This window comes from Mus pahari, chromosome 4, assembly GCF_900095145.1.
Source record: "Mus pahari chromosome 4, PAHARI_EIJ_v1.1, whole genome shotgun sequence".
NCBI classification, from domain to species: Eukaryota; Metazoa; Chordata; class Mammalia; order Rodentia; family Muridae; genus Mus; species Mus pahari.
This window is the reverse complement of record NC_034593.1, coordinates 97,668,968-97,679,481: the sequence shown is the minus strand read 5'-3', so window position 1 is coordinate 97,679,481 and position 10,514 is coordinate 97,668,968.

Genomic DNA, 10,514 nt, shown 5'->3' with positions numbered 1-10,514 from the left:
CTGGCTATCTGTTTCCTTACACGAGAGAAAGCAGGCAACATTTGTCATCTGCACCTGGCTTACTTCACTTAATGAGACATTCCCCAACTCCACATACCTTTAGGCAATGCCAGCTTCACTGTTTATGGATAGCACTTCATGGTATCTTATATAGCCACACATCTATCTTTTGCACTGCACCTAGGCTGGTCCCATAACTTGGCTACTCTAGCTAGTTACAGTAGACATGGGTGTGCTGTGATGAAGCAGGGTTGTGTGGCAGATGTTTTGTTGTTTGTTTTGTTTTGTTTTGTTTTCTGAGGATCAGTTTTTATAGAGCTGTGCTATTTCTTGCGGTTACGAACAGTATATAACCACTGTTCCCTCCACAGCCTTGACAGCGTTTGTTATTTTATTTTTCAGTGGCATTCTGACAGGGCTGGGATGGAGCCTCAGCCTAGCTTTCATTTGCTTTCCCTTGATGACTAAAAATGCCAAAGATCTGAAAAACACAGCTGCTGTTATCTGCAGCAACTTTCAGAACATTTTCTCATTCGTTATTTGTTTGGTATTTTGTTGTTATGGTTTTTATCTTTTTTTCCCTGTTAACTAAGTTCCACTATACAATAGCCCAGGCTGGGGTCAAACTTGGGATCCTCATGTCTTTGCCTCCTGGTATTAGGATTGTCGGCACACGCTGTTGTACTTGGCTGAACTTTTGTATTCTTTTCATGTTTGGGATATTAAACCCTGGTCTGATGAGCGGCTGGCTGAGACTCCCCCACCCTCCGCATGTGTCTTCTCCTTCTCCTGAGAGTTTTTCTCGCTGTGCAGCAACTTTCTTTTTGATGCCCTCTCACTTGCCCATTCTCGCTCTTAGATTTGGGGGCTATGGAACTCTTACACTGAAGGCCTTTAATTCGTTTGGAATTTATTTTTGTACATGATGAGAGTTGGGGACACTTTACACTCTTACCTGCAGTGCTGAATGTTCTCTCCTGCCCACAGTCTCACCAACCCCCGATACCTTTGCTCTATGTGAGAATGGCAGTTCTTTCTGGGGAAGGTGTATCTCACTGTGGTTTGCTTTACATCTTCCCAGTGCCCAGTGATCCTGAATATCTGTACTGCATCCACTGGTCGTACCTGTATGTGTCTCTGAGTTGTCCAGCTTAGCAGAGTCCTGCATGTCCTTTGCTATTTATGAAAGGTTATAGACCACAGAGATGCTAATCTCTCAGGCTTGAGGTATCCTACTTTGTCCTGACTCAGTCACCAGGAGCCACCCAGAGCCCAGGCAGGGAGTTGATAATGAAGAAGGGACAATGCCAGGAAGATAATAACGGTGTTCCACTTTGACCCTCAAGAGTGTCTACAACTAAACTGCCATTTCCTTGTGGACATAACCAACCAGGGAACCACTGTCAGCCCAGTGTGGGCAGCCAGCCAGTCCAGCCCTTCCTTTGGTTCCTGAGTGCCCTGACCTGTTTCTGACAAACCACAATGATATTGGACAGCACTTCTCTTCTGCCTGCAAGTGGAATGTCTGGAGTTGGAGATTGACAGGACAGTGGCTCGAGTGGAGACTGCAGCCACATCCTGCCTCCCTCCTGCCCAGGCCTCTATGAGAAGGCTGAACAAACAAAGGCCCTGTTCCACCTGCTGGAGACTCATATCAGACACATGACACTGGGATACTGGAACATATATGGGATGAATGGGGAGTACCTAAGAATATATTTTAAAATATGGGTTTAGTTCAGAAGTTGCTGGAAAGCTTTGCCTATCAGGAGTTCAAACACAAGAGTGTAATGTGTTTGTGTAGTATGTGTGTGTGTGTGTGTGTGTGTGTGTGTGTGTGTGTGTGTGTGTGTGTGGTGTGCATATGTAGAGGGCTGGCTGTTAGTAGTAAGGTGGAGACTCTTCAGGCAGTGAGGCAGTCACCCTGCCAGGGTTTCATCATCTCATGGGTGGTTCACACCATTCTCCTGCTTTGTCCACAGATCCAAGCCACAAGGAGAAGAGATAACACACTGTGTGCAATGGCGATTACACCATATTTGTCAGACTTTTGTTGAATTTCTAGCCATCAATGTCCAACAGATCATGCCTGTCCTCCTGCTGTTGGACTGCGCAGGCCTCCTCCTGCTGGAACTACAATGTGTCCTTCCAGAAACCTCCTTGAAGTTGGTCTTCTAGGACAAGGCAATGGAAATGAAGGGGTGAGTTTCCTTCTGTTGTAATTGGGCTGCATTCCACTTTGGAGGGATTGCAGACCTGTACAAGCCTTAGTAAGGTAGGGCCCACAGTCCTACCACAGGGATGATGTAAGCTTCATCTCTGCAGCCTTCGAATGGGAAGCAGTGCATGAGGCTGCAGGTTTATTGCTTCAGGAATTCTTGTCCTTGATTTCTTGGGAGGGTCCTCAACAAGGGGGAGTGAACACAGAGCGATCTTTATGTCATTTTGTCCACAGCTCCTGATTATGACTGAAGTCAGTGGCTGGGTTGAAAATTCAAATTGGGCCTTGAACTCTCAAAATAGGTGCTGGGAAGGGGAGATTTGGAGAAGGCATGGTGATCTCACCTCATCTCCTGGCCTGGCTGAGGGTTGGGCGATCAGTGTTTCTGCTCTCCTGCTTCATCCCTGCTGGCTGCACAGTGTTTCTGTGATGGGCTGTGTCCCAGCTCTCCCATTCAGTGCACACTGTGTCCATGGAGGGCTTCCCATAGCAGGCACACTGACTGTCGGGCCCTGGGTCTGCTCTCACCCAGGAAGGGATGGAGGGACCTCATATCCCATCTGACCATCCCTGCTTGTCCATCCAGCTGCCTTACTTAATTGATGGATCACACAAGATCACACAGAGCAATGCCATCTTGTACCCCATTCCCTATACGATGACCTGTGTGGTTGGGGCTGGCTGCAGGGTGGGGGATGGTCGTCATTTTCTAGGCTTATCTGGAGCAGGATGCTGAGGGTGAGTCGTGAGTCTGGGCTGTGTGTGCTGCAGGTGGAGAGACAGAGGAGGAGAGGATTCGTGTGGACATTTTGGAGAACCAGGCTATGGACACCCGCATACAGTTGGCCATGGTTTGCTACAGCCCTGACTTTGTGAGTTGGAGCTGGCCCTGCACTCTTGCCCTTGCATCTGCTCTGGCCCAGTTTGCCACCAGAGCCCCTCNGTGCTGCTCATGGTGCAGTGTTTGACATTGCCAACAGAGTAACCTCAAAGCTCAGTTTGCAAATGAAAACTTCCAGTCATCGGCCTAAGGTCCAGTCCAGACTCTCCACAGTGACACTTTAGTCCCTCATAGGACAGACAGANTTCGATCCCTCCAGGTCTAAGTGCTGTCCTGAGCCATGTCTTTCTGTTGCCCTGGAGTCTTGCCATGTGTGCAGCATGCACACTCACTATGGGACAAAGACACTGGGGATAGGGGACACTCTCTTCCCAAATGGCTTCCCAGAGCTGTGTCCTTGACACCCACAGAGATGTTCCCAATAGGCAACCCAGTCAACCAAAGGCCTTTGATCCTCCCCTGTTTCCTTTTGTCCTTTTTTTTACCTCATCTCTTTGGAACCTGTACTGAAGTCCTCACCGCACCAGTAGGTAGAGCACTGCCTGTTTCCTGGATGATTTCAGTTGTTTGCTTCTGCCTCATGTGAGGTCAGAGTTCAGAGCCATGTGCTCACAGCTGTCTCATGCACGGTGGTCCTGACAATGGTGGTAGCGACCAGGGGACAGGGCTGTATCCTGTTGGGCTGTTTCTAAAGAGCAGTCTAATCATGGTGATGCTCTAACTTAGTGCCTGGACATCCCCTTGATGTACCATGTCTGAGGATATGGACATTGTGCTTCAGGAGAGATGGAAGCCAGAGGACTTAGAGGGCATCCCTGAGCATCTCTGGGAAGATCAAGCTCTGCTGTGAGTTCTTTGGGTTCACCCATGGTTTGCAGGAGATAAGGTAAAGGGGGAAGGAGATGAGGCTGAGGAGTAGCTGCTCTTCCACATTTTCCAGGTCCCAACGCCCTCACCTTCCTTCAGAGCACCCATCTCTGTGGATTTTCTCACTTGTAATGGTTTTGACCAGCACTGTATATTTGAGCGCCAGAACCCATTCCCAGACCGGGAGGATTTCATAGCTCAATTTTAGGTGATCTTTCCTGGATCCTCCTCCTTTTGGATGATCTTCTTCCTTTCCCCCTTTTCACATTGTCTTCCTTGGAATGGAAATGAAGAATAATTGTTATTTATTGGAGACTGGGCCTGTGTTCCATAAAGTCTTACATCTACTGAATGAAGTTTGTCATTAAGCAGCCTACAGGGTGGATAGAATTATCGAGAGCTATTGGACAGATGGTGATGATGAGTACATCCTCCCGAGTGATAGTGAGCATGAATACATCCTCTTGCGGTGTTGGTTCCTGTGGCAGATGGCAGTCACTACAGTCTTCTCCTTCTTTGTCCCTGATTTATGACAAAGACAAAAGCTGTAGTCAGGAGTGTGTAAGGGACAGGCACCTGGAGAGAGAAAGTGATTTCTCAGCTAGTTCCCACCACACTGCTTCTGCTCCAGGCTGCTCACCCTGGAGACCGTGTGAGCAATCTCTTCTGTACTGTATGCCCAGGCTGTACAGTGTGGTGGGAGAGTGTGGGAAGCCACAGTCCAAGGCCAGCCAGGCCCGGCCTCTTGGGTACAGGCAGCCTTGGAACTTTGACTTATTCATAGCTTATCTGGGCACTCGACTGAAAAGATGGCACACAGCGTAATGCCCTTCGCCAGCAGGGCTGGGCAGAATAAGGTGGATACATTGAGAATGCATTCAGCTACCAGATTTCTGAGTTTAGATTTTCTGCTTCAGGAGAATGGCCAAGGCCACTCCGTTACCTATTTGCGGGTCTCCCATCGCTATGGTCATTCTGTCAGGATTTACTGAGGTACTGGGTGAGAGCTTTGCTCTCTTCCAAAGTACACTGGAATGTTACTGGTCCCTGTCCCCTGCTTGCTGTCCCCTGATCCCCACTGCCCCAGCAAGGAGGGGCCTGCTGGTGAATGACAAGAAGTTCTTGCTTTGAGAGTGAACTGAGAGGGCAACATGGAAGCTGCAGAGTCCATCCCTGTGTAGACAGGGGACAGACTGCTTACTGCCTTTCTAGCTGTGTGAGCAGGAGAGAAGCCCTTCGCCTCCGTGTGTGTTGCTCACACGCAGAAAGAGCATCTGCTTCCTTCCCAGACCAATCTTTGCAAAAATGGTCTTTGGAACCCAAAATAAGACTACAAAGCCTAGACATGGGGGTCTTTGCATGACTACCCCTGCTGGCTCTGGCCCTTGGGCACAACTGGGTCCTTTCCCCTAGTCCAGTTTCCTCTTCTTTCCATTTACCTTTCCCCCGTTTCTCCTTCTCAGCCCTTCCCTCAGACTAGGTTCTCATTTCCCAGGTCATTGGGGCTCCCCATTTCTTCATCGGTCTCCTCCTATTCCGTGTCTATGTTCTGCATCCAGACAGCCCTCTGCTTAGAGGAAATTATCTGATCCCAGAATCCCCAGTATGGACAGAAGAACCAGACCCACCCGTGCTCTTCCCTCATCCTTGGCATGAGCAGCTAAGTCTTGTCTGATCCCCGGTAAAGTCTGAACCTCGTTTGCTCTGTGTCTTGTCTGTTTGTGGCTCCCAGGACGGTGTTGACTTGGTTAAGTTGTCTCTGTCTCGTTCTCCACAGCAGGGCCTGGGTGATGGGGATGCGGGGGCTATAAGTGATTTAAGATCCTTGGTGTCCCTAGTCCATGGTCTTTGGTCCTCAACCTGGGATTCTTACAGAAGAGGTCCCTTTCTTTGGACTGTTCCATCTTTGATGTGAATGGCAGGGCTTGGCATGTGGTTGGTATTTAGGAAATTTGGAATCTGAATGAATTATCTTCAGAGAAGTTTTGGCTTATTCATATGTGATGGTTCGTATATGCTTGGCCCAGGGAGTGGCACTATTGGAAGGTGTGGCCCTGTTGGAGTAGGTGTGTCACTATGGGTATGGGCTATAAGACCCTCATCCTAGCTGCCTGGAAGTGAGTATTCTGCTGGCAGCCTTCAGATGAAGATGCAGAATCTCAGCCCCTCCTGCTCCATGCCTGCCTGGACACTGCCACACTCCCACCTTGATAATGGACTGAATCTCTGAACCTGTAAGTCAGCTCCAATGAAATGTTGTCCTTATAAGAGTTACCTTGGTCATGGTGTCTGTTCACAGCAGTAAACCCCAAGACACCATACTGTAGGGTTTAGAGCTTTGGAAAGAAAAAATCATATCCAGAGACATTACAGCAATGTGTCCATGCAGAGGTGCTGGAGTCTCAGTCAGAGGCTCTCTCAGCCAAGCAGGCTCATTAAGAAGCTGCAGTTGCTTTGGAAAAGTATGATCAGGGATGGACAGGCCTGGCTTGCTGGACCCCAGTGCCACAGTGTATGGTCAAAGATGCTGTGGACATTTTGCATCAAGTTGTCCATGAAGGACTTGAACACATTGCAGAAGTACCTACTGAGCATGCTCCTACGCTAGGGGCTGGATCATAGTGTCTGACCTTTGACAGGTGGCGCCTGCTACCTACTTGTATAGCACATCTGGATGCTACCTACCTGTATCAGGTAGCACATCTGGATGAGAGCCTGGATGGGAGTTGTCTTCATGCCCCCTTCCTGCTGCTGCCTATTGCAGTTAAGGAACAGGCAGGCTTCCTAAAATAAACGAGGAACTAAAAGTCAAAGGTCATAAGATAAAAATTCATAGAGGTGAAATGTTTGTGAAACTGGTAAGTTCACATTATTTCAGCCAATGTTTGTTAAATTTTAACTAGAAGACAAAGATGAAAAAAGGAAGGATGTAGTGAACTCAGGAGTGGCACTCTGATAATGTCGTCATGGACCTGGAACCAAGGGTGGCAAACGTCCCCCTAAGGGCCCAGTATTTAGGCTTTGTGGGCCATACTCTCTCCACTATAGCTCCTCAAGCCTGCAATTAGAATGGAGAAGCCACAGTACAGTGCTGGCCATAGGGGTGCTGGTGGGGCACATCTTTAGTCCTAGCACTTCAGAGGCAGAGTTAGGAGGGTCTCTGTGAGTTCGAGACCAACCTGGTCTACTTAGTGAATTCCTGAATAGCATTGCTTTGTTGACAGATCCTGTCTCAAACAAAACAGCCAACCAAGCAACACTCTCCCCTCCCCAACAGAAACACTAGAGCACAGGATAATTAGTGTGCCCCAAGAGACTGTTACTCACAAGCAAGTAGCCACAGCGTTAGCAAATCAATGGGAACTGCAGCAGAAGCTTGGAGGAGTCCTGATCACTGGCATGCTCACTTTGCTTTTCTACATCATCTAGGACCCCCCCCCCCAGTGGGTGGCACCACCACCCCTCACATCAATCAGTAATCAAAAAATGCACTGCAGACTTGCCTACAGGCACATCTTATGAGGGCATTTTCTGAATTGAGAATCCCTTTCTCAAATGACTCTAGTTTGTGTCAAATTGACAAAATATTAACTAAGAACACTCATGTGTATGTGTGTGCATACATGTGTGTGTGTGTGTGTGTGTGTGTGTGTGCGCACTTGTGTATATAAATAGGGGCCAGTGACCCCAAAGTTGGGGCCCTCCTCAGTGCCTGTCCATTTTTCTTTGAGACCTTTCTGAATCGTCCAGTGCCTTGAACAGGGATGAACCAGGCCGGATCAGGGTCAGGACTCTTGGGTTCCTGTGAACCTAGGTCCTGTTTCCTGTTTGAACTCCTTGCAGTCACTTACAACCCAGGTCACTCCCCATGTTGGTACCACTGACCTTGCAAATCCCTGTATCAAGTGAGCACTGTTATCAGGGCCCACCTATCTCAACACTGTGTCTGTTCTTCCCAGAGTGGACCTCCAGCTCCCAGAGAGTAAAGTCCTATCCTGAACTCTCTTTACCTCTGGCCTCAGCCCCTGCCAAGGGCTCCAGTCTAGCTGATTCATGCTGCCTGTGCATTTCTGGGTTAGATAGGCTTGAACAGTGAGAACCAGAACTCCAGGTTGTTAGATTGTCACAGCACCCTGATTTATGAACTCGGCAAGTCTCTCCCGGTACCATCCCTCTCACATCCACATGAGTCTGCCTTTCAGTCTGCTGCACTGGCATATAGTGCTGTTTTCAGGATCAAAAGAGCCTCCGTTCCTCTCCTTCCCTCCTCTTGGCCTCAGTTACTCCCCGGTTTTATAGAAATCTCCCCAGATGCTTCTTTCGTTCTTCTGACATATTTCTGGGTAAAGCTCTCGACCTTTGGGGAGCAGTTTCAGTGCCTTGCTTTCTCAGCCTATCCACTGTGGGATGCAGTCAGGTATTCACAGCCTCTTGGGCTTAGCCAGCAGGAGGGAGTCTGCTTCAGTGGCAACACACACAGGGACAGGGTCTTATCTTTGTTTTTGCCTTTTTTCTTTGGTTTCGTTTTTATTGTGCTATTTTTTCTTTTTCGGATTAAAATATTGTTTCTAAAGGTGTGTGTGTGTGCATGTCGTATATATTTATGAATACCCTAAGAGGCAGAAAGAAGTGGTCAGGTCTTCTGAAGCTGGTGTTACAGGTGGTTTTAAGCCATCCCATGTGAGTACTGGGAGCCAAACTCTGGTCACCTTCAAGAGCAGCAAGTGTCTTAATGGCTGGGCCATTTCTTTAGACATGCTGTTGATGAGACACACTGGATCCCATACTGGTCTTGAGACCACTATATAGGCTTTAAACTCACTGCAATCTTCCTAGCTCACCCACATGAGTGGCAGTACTGATGTGCGCCTCCTCGGCAGGCTGACAGTACTGTGTTCCCATCTGGTTTCCCATCACATCTGAAGACATCAGCTTCACCTGAAGTCCACCCAATGCTGATGTGTTGAAGCTTCTACCATAACCCAAGCCCAGGCTCAGGAAGAAGGCTTCTCATCCTGCCCAGCTGGGGCCTGCACGGCCCTGCAAGGACATCCAGGGAGGTTGTACATAAGGATGACGACAGCTGCCTTTGTCCTCAGAAGAAACAGAACCCAGAGTGTCTGGAGACCCTTCCTGGGACATTAAAGATGTTACAGATTCTGGGGAGTGGCCAGTACTTCCCAGGCACGAGGTGGAAGGGAGGGAGATGCTCCTGCTGCCATGATGGACTGGAAATCTCTCTGACTTCCCAGGCTGTGCTTGGTGCTGGGTCTGAGTAAGTATCCAGGGTTCTTTCTCAAGGACTATATCTTGAACATCTTGTGGTGTGGTAGTTTCCTTTCATGTCCTTCTGCATGTTAAAGTGTGTATCTGAATTGTCCCTGTTCTGGTTAGTTTTATGTCAATTCAACACAGGCCAGTTATCAAAGAGGAGGGAGCCACAATTGAGACAATGCCTCTTTAAGATCGTGCCATAGACAAACCTGTTTGGCATTTTCTTAGTTAGTTGGGGGTGGGGAGGGCGTAGGCCATTGTGTATGGGGGGAGGGGGGAATGCTATCTTTGGGATGGTGGTGCTGGGTTCTATAGGAAAGCAGGCTAGGCAAGCCATGGGGAGCAAGCCAGTAAGTAGCACCCCTCTATGGCTGCTGGATCAGCTCCTGCCTTCAGGTTTCTGCCCTGTTTGAGTTCCTGTCCTGACTTCCTTTAGAGATGAAGTTTTGTAAGATAAAATAAACCCTTTCTTCCCCAAGTTGCTCTTGGTCAGAACGCTTTATCACACCAATAGAAACCCTGACTAGTGATGGGGCATGGAGAGATGACTCTGCTCTTCCAGAGGGCTCAGGGTTCAGTTCCCAGTACCCACATGGCAGCTTCACAACTGTCAGTAACTCCGAGATCTTTAACTCTCACAAAGTTCTACATGCAGGCAGAACACCAATGCACGTAAAATAAAAATTAAAATTAAACAAAGAAAAGAAACCTTGACTAAGACACCCCTCAAAGGCTTATGTATTGAACAAAAGCATTAATTATTCTCAGCATAACAGTATTCAAAGGTGGACCTTTAAGATGTGACTACATATGAGACCATGACCCACCAACGCTGTGGTGTAGTTGTGGATTAATAAAAGTCTATTGAGAGGTGGTGGAAACCCAGGGGTGGGCTACTAGGAGGAAGTAGATGTTGGGGTGGGCGTGGCTGAGGTACATCACAACCTTTCCCTTTCATCTCTTGGCTTCCTCACACCATGTGGTGAGCAGCTTTTCTCCAACACCCACTCCTTGTAGTAAATGTTCTTCCCATCGTGGGGCCAAGAGATCATGGACTGAAAGCTCTGAGACCACGGGGAAGGGTAAATATGTCTTCACTTGGCCTGATTTCCTCTCCTGTTTTGTCTAAGTAACAGATACCTGGCTATCGTGTACTTTCCCCTGTAGCGCATGGATTCTCTGTGAAATGGGACAGATTCTCATTTTCACACCACGGGCCTCTGGTGTCAGGTACAGTGGGGCAGGTAGAGATGTCCCCATCCTGAGACTGAGAGTAGGAGAGAGAGGGAGAGGGAGAGGGAGAGGGAGAGG